The 18,380-nt window shown below is 44.9% G+C and overlaps 1 protein-coding gene and 1 long non-coding RNA gene across 14 annotated transcripts in view; one reads left to right on the forward strand and one right to left on the reverse strand.

Moving 5' to 3' along the window:
• Positions 1 to 11,296, forward strand: part of LOC306641002 — a 73,605-nt gene extending 62,309 nt beyond the window's left edge. The window contains exons 3-5 of the long non-coding RNA XR_013757984.1: positions 1,061 to 2,288; positions 6,965 to 7,125; positions 8,360 to 11,296. This is a non-coding gene — a long non-coding RNA (uncharacterized lncRNA). The remainder of the gene's footprint in view (positions 1 to 1,060; positions 2,289 to 6,964; positions 7,126 to 8,359) is intronic.
• Positions 1 to 18,380, reverse strand: part of PPFIBP2 (PPFIA binding protein 2) — a 153,065-nt gene that overhangs the window by 128,356 nt on the left and 6,329 nt on the right. The window lies entirely within an intron of this gene.

Raw genomic sequence — 18,380 nt, forward strand, 5'->3', positions numbered from 1 at the left:
CAAAGAGAAGTCTGTGTTGGAGATATCAATTTGGGAGCCAACTGAATAAAGATGGTATTTAAAGCAATTTCATGAAGTGACTTAAGAAGTGTACAGATTGAAAAAGAGAGGAATTCCCAGGACTCTCAGGAACACTCCAGTATGCAGCTATCAGAAAGAATAGGATCTTACTTACCAAGGACACTGAGGAGGAACAGCACAGAAAAGTGAAAGGTGCCCGAACCAAATGAAGGGTTCCAGACAGAGGATGTAGTTAGGGGTGCCTGATGAGGTGCTGCTGGGTAAGACTGGAGAACAGCTCTCCAGACCATTGCTAGTGGGATCTCACTGGTTCCCACAACCTCACCTGTCCCTGCATTACCTCAATCCAGAGGACTGCAATAGCCACCTGATTGGTGGCCTCCCTCCAAGTAGCCTTCTCCACTCAACTTGCACTAAGACTCACACATTTCAGTGATCCTCAAACTTAGGTTGTTTGGGGTAGGAAAGAGGAAAATACTGGGAAATGATAATGGCCAAATTTTATTGTTATATTATGTGCATGTATGAATATGTCAAAAACAAATCCCACCATTATGTACAATTATAATGCACTAATAAAAAACAGAAAAAAATAAACTGGGAAAAAAAAACTTAGGTTGTTTATCAGAATCACCAGGAGACCTAATGAAGCACAGAATAAGTTAGGAGAGGGCCTGGCCTTTGTAGTTCACTGATAATTCAGGTAACTCTGATACCAACAAAAGTTGAACCCTGCACCAGGCACTCTTCTGCTTAGAAAGTGTCCAGGCTGGCCACCAGAGTTGAATTTATGGATTTTCATCATTTGGTTGCAAATTTAGCTTCTATTATATCTCTTGGCAAAATTCTCCTCATCCCAATCAAATGTCTTGTCATTAATGAACTGACCCTAATTGTTAGTTAATTGACTTTCCTGCTTTTATGTCCATGCCAGCAGCTTTCCCTGCTAAACTCCCATCTTTCCATTAAGCCAATTCCAGGAAAACAAGTTCTATTCTTCCCACCTAAATGTGATCTCCCCATCTCTTTCATCCTGCAGGAAAGAGATGATAGCAACTGTGCACAGCCACCTCCCCTGCAGCCCTGCCAGATGCCAGGATCTCTGAGGATCCCCCCCATCCTGTAAGTCCTGGAGAAATGTTTATAGATTTAAAGATAAACTGATTTATTGTCAGTGTGAACTAAATCCTAGAAGATAGACAGTGGGGGCTGGAGGGAGGTGGCAACAGGTACCCCTCACACATCCTTCCCTTACCAACAGATCATCTCCCCCAAATACTCTCCAATCCATCTTAGTGATGAACATGGTCACCAAGTCAGAAACCTGGGAGCCCTAGGTCTCCCCTTCTCTTACCCATATCCAGTGGGTCACCAAGGCTAGTAAAGTCTCTTTCCTCACTCCCTCTCAGATGTGTCCCCTTTTTCTCACCTGCCCTGCAGTCATTTCTCATCAGAATGACTTCACTGACTTCCTAACTGGACTTTCTGCCTCCAGCATTTCACGAGCAGCCCCCTCATGGTGGTCCCCGCTGCCAGGAGAATGGGTCTATTTCATGAATCTCACCAAGGCTTTCACAACACTTCACCAGCTTCCTTTCACCCAGGACTTGGGGGAGAAGGAAGAAGGAGGGAAGGAAGGGAGGGAGGGAGGGGAGAGGTGTCTAGGTATCCACAGAGGAAGTTAAGAGCCATGGGCTGGTGATGAGTGTGGCTCTGTAGTCAGACCACATTTGAATCACATTCTGCCTTTGACTAGTTGTGCCCTTGACAAGTTCCTTAACATCAGTGAGCCTCATTTTCCTACTTGTAAGGTGCAAGGGAGGGCATACACATTGTGGGTTTGTGGTGGATCACAGTCACAGCAGTTATGATTCTCCTGGCTGTACCTGGCTCCACCCTGAGCAATAGCCAAGCGACTGTTACCCTGTCCCTGCTCTCAGGATTCCTTGGTAGGTAATGTTCTAGCCAAGACCCTCCTTTCCCCTGCTCAGCTCGTATTCCTCTTTTGAGGCTCAATTCCAATATCATCCTCTCCAGGAACTCTCTCCCATTCCCACAACAGACTACTCCACAGCACTGACCATATCATGTGTGAGACTCCTTTGTCTCAGTGGTGAGATTCTCAAGGGCAAGGTCATGTCTCTGACCCCAGAGTTCAGCTCACCTATGCTAAAGGAGTGAACAGAAGTAACACTGCCTGAGGCAGCGGGGACAACTGGAAGCTCATCAGGGACAAAATTCTCTCCATCTACGACCCTGTGAAATAAGTCATTTGCTTCCCAAATTCAGTTATGAAATGGGTGTAGGATAGACTTCCCCATTCCAAAAGGGAGGAATAAAAGGAAGAAAAGCCCTGGGCTGCACTGGAGAGAATCCCAAGGGTATCAGGCCAAGTCATCCACGTTTTGCCAAGGACTACGGTCTAAAACAGGGGCCCTGAGGCCTGGGCAAAATTTGGCACAATCCAGAAGTCATGTCCAGCCAGCCCGGATATGGCCTTACAGAAAGGAGGAGCACACACACTGGGCCTGAGAGCCACTCAGAACAAGGCAGAGCCATTGACTTTGTATCATGACCCAAAGACAAGGCCACAGATTTACCTTTCCTTCAGGACAGAGGGAGCCAGGCATAGCAAGATATCCTGTCATGACAGAAGAGTCAAGGCAGGACAAAGAGATGCTGAGAAAGTTACTCTCAGAACTGCTGAATGCTTTCAGTGAATATCCAAGTACAATCAAAATTAAGAGGTGAAGTTTTGATTTCTTTTGTCAGTGAATAGCAGCAGCTTAATTAGTCTAAGAAAAGCTAACAGGAGAAAATTAAAGAATGCCATTGAAGGTGAACAAGCTTGTTTCACTTGTCCCCACCTAATCACAATATCAGTGACACCTAAAAACAAATATTGTTTAAGGCTTTACAGTATCAAAATACATTTTTCACATAAACAACTTCATATTCCTACCTAAATATCCCACATCAGGCTAGTCTGATTAGTGAGTCAGTTAACTGACTGGGGGAGGCCAAGATCTGTCAGAATTGCTGAAAGGGCCATAAACCTGAACGCAGGATGGCAGGGCTAGGTAGTGTCAGGGTCTAAAGCAGTATTTCTTGCTTAGCATCTTTTTCCCGCTGTACCAGGTTAGTGAGTTGTATGAACTAGGCATTCCCAGCCACTCCCTGCTGGGGGAGTTCCAAAAGATCCCTAAGAACATTTGTGCTGCAGTCCAGCTCTACCAAACACTCTGGAAGGATTCCTTTGGCTTTCTGGATCTTCCATTTAAAACCCAGCCCAACTCTCATCACATGATCCTGCCCCACCACCAACCTCCATTGGCCCAGCCCAACCCAGATGCTTCCACTTAAACATTTAGCCAAAATGCTCAAGCCCTTCTCACCAAACCACAGCCCTTTAAACAAGGCTCCACGGTCCTGAACAGCTTTTTCAACAACACATAGCAACAGCAGGGCACTCAGACACAAAGCTGAACAGCCTCCTCTAAAGACCACAAAGAACCACCCAGGACTCTGGGACCTCACCTCCAGGTGCCACGAGGCCAAACTTCCAGTCTCATAATTCCATAGTCCTAGAAACAGGAAAAGTGTCTCCCTCCTACCTGAAATAGCAAGCTGCTTAAGAAAAACACCACCCCAAAGCCACGAGCATGAGACACCCGAGCCAAGCTCAGCCCAACAGGAGGAGCAGGGTCCGGCCAGGAAGCCGGCAAGTGTGAGGCTCTGATGGCTCACACCCATAAACATCAGACCTCTGGGCTAGAGGAGCAGTGAGAAGCTGACATTATTTCTTCTACTGTCTCTGCTTCACACTTTGAAATGTCTGCTTCACCTCTGACTGTTCGAACCTATTTCTGCTTTTGATATTCTACCCTGCCCCCATTCCCCAACCTGATTCTTTTCCCCAACTCAAGGGCTAATTGTGGAAAAGAGGACACAACTATCCCTGTGGCCAAGGCCATGAGCCTTACCCCAGGGCCTGTAGATCTTCTCCCAGGATGGTTTGGGTAGATATCAGAGGACAGATAGATAATATAAGCACTCCAAAAGGAGAGGGATTTGGTGTGTGTGTATGGGGGGAGGTGGGGAGGTGGCAAGGCCAGGATGGGTGTCTTTGGAACAAGTAAGATGGGGAGCCAGGCAGTGTCCAGGGAGCAGAATATCACCAAGGCCCCCATCAGTCTGCCCTTCATACTGTAAGACAAATTTATCTGCATGTGTCCTCACCAGGGCGGGGCCCACCATAGCCACTTAGAGAATTTGGGATGGAAGGTTCTTTTCCTTCCTTCTGTGGGCCTTAGAAGGAGTGCATCTGGGCAGTCAATGTAAATGAGATTGTGACTCTGAGGCCGAGATGTGAAGGATCAGGACAGAACTAACAAGTTACCTGCTCCACTAGCTGCCTGTTCCTAGCTTCATGGCTGTTCACAATGCATCAAAATGATGGCAAATTACCTCATGATGGGGCAATTTCTACTTGCCTGTAAACACTGCTTGCTCTGAAGTTCACAGCAGGTTTCCTGCCTCCTACAAGAGGCAACAGTCCTGCCAGGCATGGTGGTGCCCACCTATAATCCCAGTGACTCAAGAGCCTGAGGCAGAAGGATCACAAGTTCCAGGCCAATCACCACAATTTAGTGAGGCCCTAAGCAACTTAGCAAGACCCTGTCTCAAAATAAAAAAGAAAAAGAAAAAGGGCTGGGATTGTGGCTCAGTGGTGAAGCACCCCTAGATTCAATCCCCAGTACCAAAAAAAAAAAAAAAAAAAAAAATAGGCAGTAGCAGTCCCTATGAAAAGACTTCATCCTTATTATCTCATTTGAGGGATATAGTATAATTATCAGTTCTGTCTTTCAAAGATATAGCCCTCTGGCCAGGGAACAGGGAAAGTGACAGCAGGTAAATTTGGGACCAGCTTGGGCAGTCATTCACCTCCACTCACCCAGAGAACTTGGCTTGTGTCCACCAGACAATGACACACTGAAGGGAGCACCCAGAAGCCACCTACTCTTCCCAGAAATATCATGGAAGGATGCAAGGAGTCAGGGAAGGACCCTTCCCAGCAGAGTGCACAGAGCTCTCTTGATGCCCCCTCCCAAACAGAAACAGGCTATGGCAGCCACTTTCCCTGCTGCCCACCTCAGGTCCCTGCCTACACTTCCCCATGCTTCTCTCTGACTCCACTTTCCCTTCCTCCATTCCCTTATTCTGGATCATAAGGAGGCCCCTGTAGCCCTATCCCCAACAGCATGTCAGCAGTCAGCATGCTCGCCCCAAACTCTACTACTAGCCTCTCTCTAGCTACTACCAGATTACACTGAACATGTTCCTTGGTGCATTCTGCTTCTCTGGTCACAACTTACTCTCACTGTCCCTCTGCCTGGGGAGCCAGATTCCCACATCTCTTCTTCTGCTCTCAGACATTTACATGCCAAGACCTTTCATCTCCTTCCTGTTGGACTCCCTCTCCGCATACTGGCATGTATCTTTCTTTGATGATAAATGGAACCCCTTAGTTCCCCTTTTCTCCACTTCAATCCTCTCCTCCATCCTGTGAAAAAGCTCCTCCCTTTGACCCACTGATCTATCATCAATGAGTCCACCTCGATTATGCCCTCTAAGTTAAATCTGCATTTCTTGCCCTGTTCCACTCCTTTCTCTCAATCCATACTAATATTAAAGCCTCTGCTCCCTATCATCCTAAACCCCCAGCTACTCTGCCACGTTTCTCCTTGGCTTCAGGACCCAGCTGTTCACCTTCCATTCCTTCTAACTCCTACTGTCGCGAGATTTTCACTGACTAAAGCTGCCCTGTCATCTATGGAGCTGTTCCTGTTCTTATTTCCTAGACAGGCAGTCTAGTTGGAGTTAAAAGTACAAACTGGAGTTAGACTGCCTGGGTGAGGATCCTGATTCTAACACTGTGTGTCCTGGGCAAGATGCATAACCTTGTATCTCAAGCTTCTTCTGTATGAGATGGGAATAGTACCTATCCAAAAAGATGGTTGAGACAGTTAGATAAGTTAAGAAAGTAAATCATTTAGGTAGCAGTGTATCCATGTTGACTGGATTGCTTTTCTTGGCATCTCATCAGTGAGACAGTTCCTCATTTGCCAACTGGAACAAAGCACTCTCTGAGTTCCTCCTTGAATTATACAGCCTGCAGTTATGTGTGACCCTTCCTCTGCCCCTTCTTCACCCTCAAACAGCATCCAGTCTCCATGGGTCTCTCTGCAGAGATGGTCTTCTCCACTGAATTCTTTCTACTCCTCTGCTCAGCCTATATTCAGATATTCAGAACCTGGGCATTGCAGGGTCTCTCTCCCCTGACCATATCTGGCCTCCCCTAGAGCAGTCCAAACTCATAAGGTGCATCCAAATCAGAGCCAACCTCTCACTGTTCTGGACTTGTGAGAGTATTAATAGTGGCTGACACTTATGAAGCATTTTCTCTACACTGAGCTAAATGTTTATATGTAACTCATATCTCAATATTCATAACTGTTATATCCAAACTTCACAGATGAGAAAATTGAAGCTTGGAGAGTAGGTCAACTTGGCCAAATCACATATCCAGCAGCAGAGATAGGATCTGAACTCAGGCAGTCTGACTCTAAGGTTATGTAGCACTTCCTCACCAAGTCCAGCTACCTCCTGCCACAGTCTGAGTCCCTGATATTCCGGTCATAGGAGAGCATTATGTCACTGTACCTTTCTCATGCTGTCCCTCAGCCAAAAGACCCCTCTCTAGTCTCTGTCCATCAACACTTATTTTTCAATGCCCAGACAATTCTGTCCTCTATAACAGCATCCCCACCTCTGCCTATCCAAATGAACCTCTGCTGAACCACGTGCTCACACCTTTATTCTGTTCTGCGTCATATTCCAATAAGATGTCCAGTGAGAGGACACTGTAACCCTCTCTTTCCAGAACTTCCCTAGGACCAAACAAGTATCTGATTGGTGAGAATGAGAGAAACAACCAAGCACGTGCAACTCAGCCCCATCCTTCCTTCTCTCCCTAAGCCTCCTCGATAAGGGAGATGGCCTGCCCCAGGAGGACACTTGCATTCACCTAGGTCCCTACTGCAGGTGGGGACTGCACTGGGGACTCAATGAGTCATATTCTCTAAACAACTTTATTAGATATAAACCTATATCTTGATCTTCCTCTGACTCCCGGTCCTATTTTTCAATAATTGCAAAATTCAAAACTTGGAAGTCATTGAAGTAGTATGAACAACTACTGTGCCCCAAACCAAGCCAGTCTACTCTAAGTGAAGGACAAAGCAACAATGCCCATAAAACTGTTGGTATGCATAGCATACGGTGACTAAAAGACCATCTCTGATGGTAGGAACATAATCGCTAGCTAGGAGGCACCAGCACGGCCAGGGTTCACATGCCTGTTTTCCATATGGTGTCCTCTGTCTGGGAGCTCAGCTCCCCAGCAACCTGAGATGATGCTGTAATTCATTTTTCCACATAGGGCAATGCCAAGAAGGTGGTTTGGGAAGATAGGCGTTTATGTTGTGGCCACTGGACAATGCCTGCCAAAGTGAATTAGTTCACCGGCATCTGGCTCATAGACAAGCCATCAGGTTGGTCATTGGTCAGTGTGAATCAGGCCCTGAGCAAGACACACATTCCAATGAATGTCTCTGACCCTACAAACCTCCCTCTCAGCAGTTCTTCCTTTCATTCTCTCCCCTCTCCACACCTGCCTCCATAATAAACAGGCCCTTATCCCACTGACAAGGCCCCTGCTGGCAGTGTGTCTCTTTAGTCCCAGAATTCAGCCTTCGAAGGCAGCAACCCTCATTTTCATTCTCCCAGCAATGAACACACACTACGTGTGCACATACACATTCAATTTACCTCCAGGGAGGAACAAATGGAACCTACGTCATTTCACTGCCTCAAACTGAACACAGGCAGATTCAGAGAAATGCTTCAAAAGCAACATCAAATTGAATACTTAACAAAAGCCTCATCCCAAAAATCAATACCAGCAAGATGTTATTGTTGAAGCTGGATGACAGGTTAAGAGGATTCATTATACTATTCCTTCTACTTCTGTGTATTGGACTTTTTAAAATAACTAAAGGTTAAATAGAAAAACCTACCACCTAGGGACCTAATCCTTTTTTTGGGGGGGGGGGGGGGGTTAGGGGGATGCAGGATACCACCTTCCATTCTAACAGAACTGAAATCTGACCTTAAATCCCTGATGACTAATATGGTGCTATTTCTACAATGCCATCCAGATTCCCTGAATATTTTCTAACATCCAATTAAGCTCTCTTCATGTCTTATCTCCCCACAGGTTGGGCCCTCATCATTAAAAAAAGCTGCTTCCTTTGACTCTTCTTCAATCCATCCTTCCCAGTGTGGCAGGACATATTCCATAGCTCATGACATCACTCCGCTGCTCCCAAACCTTCCATGACTGACATATTTTGAAGTTTGGCTCAAGTCTTCTAATACCACCCACCTTCTTACCAAGTTGAGTCCCAGCTACACCAGACTACCTTCCACCCCCAATATAGAAAGGTTTTCTGTTTTCTTTGGTTTTGGTTTTGGTTTTGTTTTTGTTTTTTGTTTTTCATTTTCTTTACTTGGGATGCTTTTTTCCATCTATACTTTCAAATCCCACCCATTCTGAGGCCTTGTCCAAATGTTCCATATCTAGGAGAACTTTCCTGACACTGCTACCTCAAATTCCCAAAGATGCTAGATCTCTCCATTCTCGGTTCCTATCTTACCTGATACCCACCTTGATCATCAGAACTATTTGTATCATTTATAAGGATAGTAATTTATATTATTTCTCAGTGTGTCTATCCCTCCTTCTAAATTGAGTGACTAGAGAGCAAGAAATATATCCTATTTGCCTCTTTGTTCTCAGAGGTCAACAAAGAATCTGACAGACATAGACACTTAGTAAATGTTTGTGTTTCTTAGTGAAGAGTGAAGAGAGAAGGGGCACATGACCTTGACCAGCATTCTGATAAGGGCTGGAGGTTGCCTATGACAGCCTCCCCATATAACTTTGAGGTCCCTCTCTTTTGCAGCCTGATATTCAGAGGCAAAGGAAGCCCTACCATAAGGGGAACTAGGCCATGACTGGGCCTGGCATGAGCAAGAGACAAATGATGAACTCAATTATACTTGTAAAGGACCAATGATAGCAGAGACTGTAACTTCCCCTGACACATGATAAAACCAGGCCTTTCTCCTCATTCCATTAATTTAGAATGCTAAGCAACAAGAAAAAAAAAAAGTCTGAATTGGCAAGTTTTTGCTATTAGAGTGTTTGAGATCTCATGCATAAATTTAGTCCACAGCCAGCTACCTTCTCTGAGCTTCTCTAGCTGCCCGCAGAGGATCAGGACCCAGGATTTGGCAGGCTCTAGATAAGTACTAATTGAATTAATATAAATTTAATCTGTATTTTGAACCTTCATTTCAACATTGGTTGAATAGTTTAATTTTGATTCACTGCAATGTTTTTGCTTTTGCATTGATAAAAGAAAACAAAAAAACCAAAGCTGGGCACAGTGGTACATGCCTATAATCCTAGCTACTCTGGAGGTTGAGATGAGAGGCTCACTTGAGCCCAGGAGTTCAAGACGAGCCTGGGCAACATAGCAAGACCTCATCTAAAAGAATTTTTAAAATGCCAGAAAGGGACCAAAGAATTTCCTTAAAGACCATCCTGTGTGCACTGTCAACACCCTGGCTTCTGCCTCTGCCAGATGAGGAGAGGCTTCCCTTAAAGGTCTGTGCTGGAAAATATTATCAATTCTGCCTTCAATGGAGAACAAAGAGCCATAATGGAAGCAGATGAAGACAGTGTACAGAACCCACTGAGGTCAGAGAACCCAGACTGCAAGTAAACAGCTCAGGTCCAAGCTTTTCTGGGCTGTCTTTGCATAAAATCAGTCAATCTTCCTCTACTGGCTAGACTATGTCTACTGTCCTTTGATGATCCTGTTTGGCAGGACCAGCAGTGAGCGCCTCTCTGTATTTCACCATGAAACCGAGCCTTGTTCACTGAGGATTTTAACAACACCTTCTTATGGGCACAATTGTGTCCCCTTAAAATTTGTATGTTGAAGTCCTAACGTCCAGTACCTTAGTATGTGACCATATTTGGAAACAGGTCTTTAAAGAGATAATTAAATTAGGGTGGGCAGTAATCCAATATAACTGGTGTTCTTCTAAGATGAGGTTATTAGGACACAGGTGGATACAGAGGGAAGAACATGTGAAGACACAGGGAGATGGCCATCTGCAAGTCATGGAGAGAGGCCTCAGAAGAAACAAATGCTGTCGACACTCTGATCTCAAACTTCTGGCCTCCTTAACTGTGAGAAAATAAATGTCTGCCATTTGAGTCCACTAGTCGCAGTACATTGTTTTGGCCCTCATCTGACCCTCATTTGATCTTGGACACAGCTGAGCAAACCTACAGACAGAAGACAGCCTTCTTTCCAGAGCTATTTGATCTTGTCCTGATCCACTGGTGTCACCCTCCCTTACAGGGAAGACTTTGATTAATTCTCAAACAACATCTATAGTCTTTGTAAGTCAGCTCTCAATTGAATCATGCCTGAGGACCAAGCCCAGGATGCTATGAGGAGGAAACCTAGGACCTCATGGATAGACCAGTTGTCCTGTTACATTCAGAGAACCAAAAGCAGAGTGGGGGAATAGCTTGGTGGTAGAAGACTTGACTTAGTGTGCATGAGACCCTAGTTTGAACCCAGCAATTAAAAAAAAAAAAAAAAAAAAAAAAAAGAGCACCAGAAACAGCCAAAAGCACTGGGCCCAGCTCTTTTTCTTCAACCTAATTCAATAGCTCCAGCGTAAGATGTGGGCAGGGAGGAGCAGGACAGAGCCAGTTCCCTAACCTTACTTGCAAGTCACAAGACACTTGTCACTTAGATCGCTTCCCTCCCTGAGAGGAGTTCAAAGATAGTTTAGGGACTTTCCCAAGAAAAGTGATGCAGGAATCCCCCATTTCCATAAATGGTGCTACAGACCAAAGACAAGCCTGCAGAAGCACACCACACTAGGTATCTCCTCCTTGGAGGACCAAGCGGTCTTGCTCCTGGAAGTCTGACAGCTAGAACCTACAGGAGTAGAAAAATCTAAGTCTCCTATGGGTCTCTCCATTGTTTACCTCTTCTTTTCCATCAATCAGGACTGTTATTCTCCCATAGAAGATATCCAAATAGTTCCTCAGACTCAAAGTAAGAAGTGAAAGGTGTAGAAGTCTATGTGACTTCTACATTCCAGCCCTGTCCTGTCCCAAACCTTCTGAGGCTCCTTTTTTGTCAAACTGGGTGGGGACTTCTTCCCCTGAAGAAGGACAGGAGTGGGATGCAGCAAAAATGTCTTGGTACATTCAGGCTGCTAAACTAAATTACCATAAACTGTTAGGTAGCTTAACAACCAAAATTTATTTCTCACAGTTCTGGAGGTTGGAAAGTCCAAGATAATAGTTCTGGCAGAATCAGTGTCTGGTAAGGGCCTAATTCCTGATACATAGATGGCACCTTCTACCTGTGTCCTCCCATGGTAGAAGAGACTAGTTAGATCTTCAGGCTAATGAAAGGACTAATCCATTCATGATAGCTCTACTCTCATGACCTAATCACTTCTCTAAAGCCCCACATCATAACACCACCACTTCGGGTGTTAGGATTTCAACATATGAATGGGGGAAGACATAAACACTCAGATCATAGCTAAGATGGACAGCATGGATTTAAAACCTGTACTATTTATGAGATAGTTTTTTTCTTTGGGTAATATACATTGATTTCTTGAATTCTTATATAATGGAGATTATACCTCCCATACCCAGGGCTGAACATAGGCAGACCTTTTGGTACAGAAGCTCAAACATGGTACACATGTTCCAGGTTTTCTCCAGCAGTCGCAGGTCTCTCTAGCAGTACCTGACAGAAAGACAGGTCAGGGCCTTCAAGAGCTGCAAGTTTCCTACAGATCACATGCCACTCTTAACAACCTCTTGGCACCTTCCTCAGCCATTTCTCCAGAGTCTTACCAGGTGGCACTGCTTAGGGACAGTGAGTAGGCCAAGATGATGATGCTTGGGGCCATCTGGAGGCAGGCACCTGACAGAGAAGTCATTGCTGGGGAAATAGATCTGGGAGGCCCCCAACATGGAAATTAAAACCAAAGCTGGTCTTTATGAGTTCAGGAAGGCAAATTGCCAAGTCTTGACCACATTCATGGCTGGTTTCAGCCTAGTAGTAGCAAGTCCAGGCCTTAAGAGGATGGCTGAGTTGCACCAGTGTCACAGAGAGGCCTCCCATTGCACTTAGTGTACACCATACTCTTAGAGGGACACCTATAACCAATCAATCTCTCTAGGAGTTACTTAGGGAAAGTTTCCATACACAGTGTGTAACAGTGATGTAATGATATGCAGTTCTCATGTACTTCTCATGAATACCATTCCTTATTCAATTGTCACTTGAGTTAAAATTCTCTTTTAAATATAAGTAATCATGACATTTGAGGACAGGATTTGTGACACCAGGGAAGCCCTTAACAGTTTTTAAAGTGTTCTTTATTAGCAGCTAATCACAGAGTACAGCTTTCTGTCCTCTGATGTCCCCTATTAACATGAGATCTCAAGTCATAAGAGCCCAGAAATCACCTAATCTTCTCTCTCAATCATCACTGTATTTTCTCCATGGTTATTACTGCCTCCCCAGGCGAATCTCTCAAACTTTCTGAGCCAAGGAAAAACTTCCCATTAGAAAGCCTAAAGGATTTAGGACCACTCTGAGGACAGAAGATAGGTGAAGCTACCAGGGCCAGGTCTGGGTTTTGAGTTCCAGGAGGAGAGACAAGCTGTACAGAGGACAAGGTCCAGGGTACCTGATCAAGCAATAAGGATTGGCTGGCCCTACAGGATACAGGATGCCTTAAGCAGACAGGCCCCACCAACACCCACCTGCTCAAAGTCTGAACATGCCTACCATGGAAACAATGCTGTCCTTTCATACAGATGTCCCAGCACCTACTCCACACCCCTGCATGGGCAGGCTCACAGCAAATGCTTACTGAACCATATCAATCCCTCCTCTCCACCCCCACATCCCCACCTGGGTTATTTACTGCCCAGATTTCTTTGATTCTCATCCTTCACCCAACCCTTCCAACCCATTCTCGAGTACCACTTTTGCCAAACATCCTTTAGGGATGACAGCTTGGGGTTATGAACAGGTGAGATTGGTTATGATTTGTTACTAAAGATAAAGTAGCTAAAGCTGAGGAAATTTTTGTATAAATTAGAGAAAACTGGGGTTGTCTTGTCCCATTTTAATATACTTTTAGAGTGGGAAAAAAAAAAAAACAGAGGAATTTAGCTCAGAATTCAGAAATTGCCTATAGCAGTCAGGTATTAATAGTTTCTAGATCCCATGAAAATCTATGCAACTTCCTACTGTTTTAGAGATTTACCTAAAAAATCTATATGTCCACATATATATTAACTGGGGATAGGATGTGCTCTGTGACAATCTGGTCACATCCACTAAGTGTTTCTCAAAGGTTAATGTAGTCTAATGCATGTTCACTGACCATCTCCTTTCTCATCATGATAAAAATAAGTTTTTCATGTAACAGACTGTGTATAATCTGGACTCTGAATGTGATGAAACTACAGGCAGAAAGAACACAGGTTTGAGGTCAAGTAGACTAAGTCACTTACCAGCTAGGAAAGCTTGGGAAACTCCCGCATCCTCATGGAGCCTCCTGTGCTAAGTCCTGAAAGGCTGCTAGGAGATGGAAGCACAGACTCTACTCAAAGTCTGAGGCATGGTGAGGATTCTATAATAAATGATAATGGTCAATCTCTGGTGCCCTACTAAACCTCACTCACTCCTAGTTCTAGCCAACCTAACCACTGACTGTTTTTCACACATGCCCCTTAATTTCCAGTCCCCAAGCCTTTGCACATTTCTGTTCCCTCTGCCAAGAATTCCCTTCACCTCCACAGAGTTCCTGTCTGTCTTTCAAGATACATCTCAACCACCACCTGTTCACCAACCTCTTTTTTCTAAATACTCTTTTTATTCTTAGTGTTTATTATGGCTTGATTGAGTGAGGGATACAGTCCTTAGGTTCCATTCAGGCAGGGGTCATCTTTTACTCATCTCATGTTGCCACTACCACAGTTCTCAGAGGAGGGTTTGAAAATTATTTAGTGACTGAAATAGTGAGGACATGAGCCTACTGATTCCAAAGTACTTAGGAATTATGCTCTGCCTATGTTTCTAACAGGGTGTAGTTTTCCCAAACCCAGGGGGTTAGTTCTGACTCTGGGGCTGCCATCTCCTCCCTACCATTTTGTCCAGCCATGATATGCACCCAAACCAGGATATCATGGCACTCAGGCACCCATGTTACTTAACCACAGCATTCTCCACCTTCCCATCTACCAAACCCCACCCAAAACCTCATCCCACTAGAATAAAGCCCTGGTGCCCACAGACTCCCCTGCCTTCTCTTAGGGCTGGAACTTATTCTGTGGTCCATGTTGTAGACAAACTTCCCAGTATTGTGGTCAATGTCCTCCTGGATCACTCTTTTCTATACCCACCGTTTACTATTAGATGCTGGGAGCCCAGTGCCTCAAATCACACAGACTCCTTTCCCTTCTACACCTGGCATACCCTCTTGGATGCTGGAAGCTCAGTACCTGAGACCACATGCCCTGGTTCTCTGGGTCCCAGGATGCTGTGTTCTCACAGTCATCACAGAATGACCCATGAGAAAGAAAAAGCCTTCATCTTCTAGTCAGGTAGTTATGACAAGAGAGGCACCAATAGAGAATATATGTTGTACATCACTTCCTGTGGATTACAGCCTCAGAATTTCAGTTCACAAAGGCAGGTCCTTGAAGCCTTTCCTCTTCCCCTACCCCTGTTATTAAGTGGGATGTTCCTCCTACAAGCTGGGATAGAGAAGCTTCTGCACAGCTTTAAGGTTGCCCTTCCCTAGCCTCTCACCCTCACTCCTACATGTGCTGAAAGTCATCTCTGCTCAGAAGCCACCAACTACTCCCCACCATCAACAGCATAAAGTCCAGCTTCTTAGTTTAGCATTAAAGACCCCCCTGCCATCCTGTTGCCTCAGTTCCAACTTCTTTGTTCAACTTTTAACAACTGGGAAAAATCTAGCTAAGCTGATATCCATTATATCTTTATCCATTTGTTCATTTATATAAGAGGCTTCTATGTCCTTAACTCAAAATATTTCATTGACCAGGGAGGGATCCTTACATATTCTCATCTTCCTTCACACAAAAACCCCTACCTGCCCTAACAGGTATATCTTCGGTTCTCTGGTTCTAACTCCTTAGGACTCAGTCCCAGTTAGTTGATCCACAAAACCTACTATCAAATATTGCAGTCCTTTTAGTTAGTCCTGTGACCTTTCAGCACAACCTGCCTCTCTTTTATTTCATTTCATGAACTCCTCTCTATTCAATACCACTTGGACAATAAATACCCTTTTTCAGATGGACTCCAATACATGCTCTAAGAGAGATGCTTGGTCTTAGAGATAAGTTTGAGTTTCTTACACAATTTCAATCAAATATCTGCCTCCTCTGTGTGTGTGTGTGTGTGTGTGTGTGTGTGTGTATGGTACTGGAGATTGAACCCAGGGGCACACTACCACTGAGCTGCATCCTCAGCTCATTTTATTTTATTTTAAGACAGGGTCTCATTAAGTTGCCCAGGCTGGTCTTGAACTTGCAATCCTTCTGCCTCAGCCTCCAGAATAGCTGGGATTATGAATGTGCACACCAGTCCTGGTTATCTGCCTCCTCTTTACCTCCCTCTACCATCACTACCACGGCCCCTCAAGTCTGCATTCTGAGAATTGTGGAACATAGTAGTAGCTCCCTTACCCATCCAAAAAGAGTAATCACATCCCTGTGTCTTCCTATCTAACTGAGGTTCTCCCAAAGCTTGCAGGACAAGGACCCTGGCTTTGCAGCTTTTGGGGACCCCATCCACATGTCTCCAGGTGTGGCCAGTCTTGGCCAATGCAGGGATGAAGGTCCATTACCCAGCTCTGAACTCAGGATTTCTACTAATGTAGCCAGGCTAAGCCAATTCATGTGAGCTTTTCCACATAAACAAGTAAGACACACAAATTGATTTTGGGAGCCTAAGGGCAGGACTTTGCACTTACCCTGCCACATCTCATTGAGCTGGTTTGGGATCTAAACTGTGTGTGCTGTCCTTGTCCTGTAGATTGGTTACCAGCTATCTGAAACCAGACCTACCTACCTTGCCATGCACTTATGCCTCCTGGACTTTCTGTTCACTCCCACCAGGACTGCCCTTTCTGTGTCACACCTAGAGACCTAGAGAATACTAGTCCCCTGAAATATCAGCATAAGCCCTCTGGATGATGCAAACCACTCCTTTTGACAAAGTATTTTTCTTCGGCTTCCTGAAAAGAGAAAAATAATGACAATAATACCATTTGAATGTCTGTAATGTGCCAAGAACTATAGTCAACACTGATTGCATCATCTCATTAAATCTTCACAACAAAGGTAGGCCTATTATCTTAACCCATTAAACAGAGGAGGAACTTAAGACTCAGAGAGGTAGAGACTTGCTCAAATTAGCAACAGCAAACCTGTGTAGAGTTGGAGTTTGAATGAGAACTGTCTGATTCAAAGCACCCATTCTAGAGTTACCAGGGTCCTAAGGGTCAGGGAGGCCAAGACCCCATGATGGAGAGAACTTGCTGCCTATCATGAAGGAATGAGGGGGGCGGGGTGGGCAGGAGTCAGTTTCCTTATTTCCAGTAGCAGGACAATAATCCCTGCCTGGGGCATTATGCAGCACTAGTGAGCCTGAGCAGTGAAACCCTAGACAGATACACAGGGCTGTTGTTGCTATTACCAGGTGAGCAGTATTCATTGAAGAACCAGATGTCTTGGCTGGTTGCAGGAAGAGCTTATGTAATAAAACTTTTTCATGACATCCAGTCAAGGTCAGGTATCAGAGCCAAGAACTATTCCTTGACTCTGGCAAAATGTTGAATGATAGGAACTTGCAAGTCCCACCCAAAATCGCATTCTAACTTCTCTTTCCATGCCAATCCACTCTCCCTTACCCTCCCTTCCTTGCCTGTCTGTTTCTCAAAAAAATTTGAAGTTTTGAACACTAAGCTTGATGCCACACATCCCAGTGTGAAAATAGTCCTGTCATTCCAAGTCCATATAGTTTAGCATTTATGTACCTCCTTTCGCCCTCCCCCCACCCAAGCACACCCATATGGACCAATAAATAAAATTAAGTCAAATATTCCGGAACCTTCAGAAATCTGTTTCCCAAAATTGGGGGTAGAGTTCAGTAGTAAAGTGCCTAGCATGCACAAGGCCCTAGGTTTGATTCCCAGTGCACACGCGTGCACACACACACACACACACACACACACACACACACACACAATCTGTTTCATTCCCATAAAATGGTAATAACACTACTCCTACCTCATGAGACAAGCCCTTTGTCAAAGTTACCACAGCTAGAAGTTCTACTCTCTCCTCCCTTCTGTGAGTCCCTCCTTTACCTCTGATACCTTCATGAAGTAGTTCAGCAGGAGCTAGCCATTCATACAAAAAACTCTTTGATTCAGGGGCAACAAGGACTTGTGTTGGAAGAAAAAACTTATTGTCCCTGAGAGCTGTCCTGTACATAAGCAAGGTCTTCTTAGTTTGAGTTGTGGCTCTGACCTTTTCTGTTCTTTTAGTCTCTACAACAGTAGAGACAGTTCTATAGAACTGTCTCTGTCTCTGTCTATCTCTCTCTCTCTCTCGCTCTCTCACACACACACACACTCTCACACACACCTGTCATATATTGAGTTCCTTCTGTCAGAGCTTCTAGGTCTTTCTGCAAGGGAAAAGTTGCAGAAATTTTCTAGGACTTCTTGGGACACCTAGTGCCATCACAGGAGTGGCCCTCTGGCTCACAGCAGTCCCTGTCCAGCCTGAAAGGCTCAGCTGTATGTGATGGGTACATTCCAACCATGTACAAAAGTTGCTGTAGAATCACATCTTTACCCTGGAGAGTTGAGGCAGCAGTTCTGACTGACCCCACTGAAAACCCCTCCACATTCACCAAGCTTTGGCTATCCCTAAGCAGGCAGAGAAACCCTCGGATTAGGATTGCCTGCTATACTATCCTCACTCCCAGGAAGAAATAGCTATATGTAAAGCAGAGCTCCCTGGGAATGCCTCAGTAGCTGCAGGCCAAGGGAGAGGCCATGTA

Source organism: Sciurus vulgaris (genome assembly GCF_902686455.1).
Source record: "Sciurus vulgaris genome assembly, chromosome: 11".
Lineage (NCBI taxonomy): Eukaryota > Metazoa > Chordata > Mammalia > Rodentia > Sciuridae > Sciurus > Sciurus vulgaris.